We start from the raw sequence: 3,226 nt of genomic DNA on the forward strand, positions 1-3,226 counted from the left end.
GAAGATCATGTCAGTTGTACCTCTTGAAGCCCTAAACCCACAGTGAGATTCCAGGAGGAACTCTTCAGCAAGTAGAAGGAGATAATTCAGGAGTGTTCTCATAATGATCTCTCCTGTGGAGGACAGCAAGGCAATCCCTCTGTAATTTCCACAGTTGGACTTTGTCTCCTTTCTTGAAGATTATCATAATCATGACTTCCCTGAAGTCATCTATGATTTCCTCATCATCATTCCAAATCCTGAAGATGAGGGCATGGAGCTCTGATGTGACCTCCTCTCCCCCCTGCTTGAAGATTTCAGCAGGAGTTCCAGCACCTCCAGTAGCCTTGTCATTCTTCATCTTCTTGATGGCTTTCTTCACCTTGTCAAGGGCTTTAGGGATTCTGAGATAGTCTCTGACTGGGTATTTTGAGATGGGGTTGAGAATACTCTTGTCAACAACAGAGTCCCAATTGAGAAGGTCTTCAAAATGCTCCTTCCAATGGGTGTTGATGGCTCCTCTTTCCTTGATCAGGTCTCCTCCATCCTTAGGTCCCAAGGGTGTTGGTTCCTAAGTGTTTGAACCATTGATGACTTTGGCATTGAAAAAAACATTGTATATCATGGGTATTAGCAAGATGTAGAATCTCCTTCACCTTGTCTTCCCACCATCTGTTTTTCATATTTCAAGTCCTTCTTTGAACCTCTGTCTTGGCTTGTTGAAGTTTAAATTTCTTTTGCTTGCAGTTGATATCATTTTGCCAAGCACAAAAGGTCTTTGCGCTTGTGATTGATCAATGCTCCCAGTCGTTCTCATCAAACCAGTCTTCATGTTTCCTAGTAGAGAATCCAAGTGTCTCTTTGCAGGTGCTAATGACAGTGGACTTGAAGGCCCCCAAGTGCTGCTGACATTCTCCCATTATTGTTAATTTGAATGTGCCAGTTTTCTGTTGAGGCATTGGTGGAAGAGGTCTTTCTGGATTGGATCCTTGAGTCCTTTGATGTTGATTTTCCATTGGCATTGCTTCTGCTGTAGCCATTGTTTGGGCATCAGTTTGAGTAAGATAAGGAAGTGGATGTGTCAATGATTGGTCCAGCAATTGTCACTCCTTAGCATAGATCAGGTGATACGGACATCTTTGCGATCTTGGGTACAAACAATGATGTAGTAAGTTAGGTACCAATGCCTACATCGTAAGTGGTGCCATGATGCCTTGTGCCTATTTTTCTGATGGAACAAGGTATTGGTGATTGCGAGTGCATGTTCTGCACATTTGGTCAAAAAAAGGATGTTGTTAGAGTTTACCTTTCCTATTCCTTTCTTGCTGATTGCTCCATTCCAGAGGTTTGAGTTCCTTCTGACTCTGCTGTTGAAATCACCAAGAGGAGTAAATGTTTCTCTCAAAAATGTCAGAAAGGACGTGGTCCACCAGGCTACTGCAGATCATCATTCACATAGCTTGTGTTTTGACTCCATAGTGGCCTAGTAATTAAAGGATACAATTGACCCATTATGGCAATCTGCTACCCCATTTTATTTCAGTATTGAATGAATAAGGAAAGGAGTCATTATCAGCATTTACATGTAAAAGCTAGTAGTCGCAAGAAATATTAGTGCGCACACAGGTTTTTAACAAAGCTTTAACCAGCTTTTTAACCAGATCACCTGCATTCCTGGATATTCTGTTTTGCTCTTCTAGTTTTCTTGTTATTGTCTCCCAGCATGGCAGCTGAATGTAGGTTTTCCACATTGGGCATAATCCAATCAAGCTTAAACATTCATCAAGGCAAACAGAAGCAAGGGCTTCATGCAGTTGTAAGTGAATGACCCGGGTGTAGATGCCTCCAGTATATTCAGTCTGTTTACCAGGTTGAGGGCGGGGGGGGATTAGAAGGAAAAAGGTAACAATCACAGCAAGCACTCAAAAGGAATAGCAGACAAGCCTTGAAGAACTAGACCAGCACTATTGTCTGCAATCAGATCTACATATCAAGCCAGGTGAAGATTATCCACATAATATTTAGATATTATAGTGTTGACCTTAATTTGAAATGAATGAATGCATAAGCTCATCTTTGACTGACATCTCCAACCCAGACTAGCATTGGCATTTTAATTCTCATTAAAACAAGGGCAAAACTAAACATATAAGATAGAGTGACAGATGCACTAAAACCAAGAGAATGATGCTCAGAAACTCCAATACAGCAGTCTGAAATAGAAATGGCTAGAGGCCTAGACAATTTCAGGAGCAACACTTCCTTTTAATTCACTTGAGGAAATGAGGGGACAAACCCAACATTGGGACAACGAGGGGACCTTACTGGATGACAGCATTTGAAATTTTGACTACTGATGGTCAAGTCATAATGTATTACCTTCTTGTCTGCCAACACTGAGACTGGTATTAGTAGTCTTTGTCCAGGATTAGTGGGCCTCAAGAGAAGTCCAATGGGGCAATGCCTCTGAATGGGTGGCAGGAAAAGTGGTAATGCAAAAATTTATGTAGATTCAGTATATACCTTAAAACCTACATATGGGGAAAATGATGTTATGGTGAAAAACACTGTAAAAGAGTGAGGCTTAATTTTATGTCTTAGTGTGCGCTTCAAATGTAAGCCAGCAGATGGTAGTGAAAGGCAGGAATGAAGTTTCACTTATATACAGAAATGAAATAATGATGCTTATATTTGTTTTTGAGCTGCAGAGGAGGTTTGAAGCACAGAGCCACAAATTACTGAATCTGGCAAATTTATTTTGTATCAGTGTATAATTTGCATATACAGTAAAATCTCTGTTATCCAGCAGGAGTAGGGAATGCCAGGTCCTGGTTATGTAAAACTTCCGGTTATATGAGGCAGATAATGCAGAGTGGAGGCTGGGGTGGGGAGCGAGAGGGGGAGGGGGTGGCCGCAAGTGGAGTGGGGAGTGGGGGTGATGGCACCTGCACATGGAGCAGTGGCAGTGCAGGGTGGTGGGTGGCAGCGGCCGCTGCCACATGTGAACTTTCCCTGCCCCCCATCCTTCCCTCTGTGTTAGGGCTGTGCAAGGCTTTGGACAGAGCTGTGGATCCGGAGAAGCTTCAGACACTTCAAGGTCTGAAGCAGCACGTCTGGGTCAAAGTGCTGGCCTCGTTCGGCTTCCTGAAGCGGTTTGGAGCTTCCAAAGAGCTTCAGAGCCGCCTCGGAGATCTGGCCATAGGGTATAATGTGGAAACAATAAAATATCTATAACTTTGTTGTTTTT

General features: G+C 42.8%; 1 protein-coding gene across 4 annotated transcripts in view; it reads left to right on the forward strand.

The window, feature by feature from the left end:
- LOC109303775 (peroxisomal acyl-coenzyme A oxidase 3-like) overlaps positions 1 to 3,226 on the forward strand; it is an 85,670-nt gene that overhangs the window by 22,106 nt on the left and 60,338 nt on the right. The window lies entirely within an intron of this gene.

The sequence above is a fragment of the Gavialis gangeticus genome, unplaced genomic scaffold (assembly GCF_001723915.1).
Source record: "Gavialis gangeticus isolate Ggan-Ray unplaced genomic scaffold, GavGan_comp1, whole genome shotgun sequence".
Taxonomy (NCBI): Eukaryota; Metazoa; Chordata; order Crocodylia; family Gavialidae; genus Gavialis; species Gavialis gangeticus.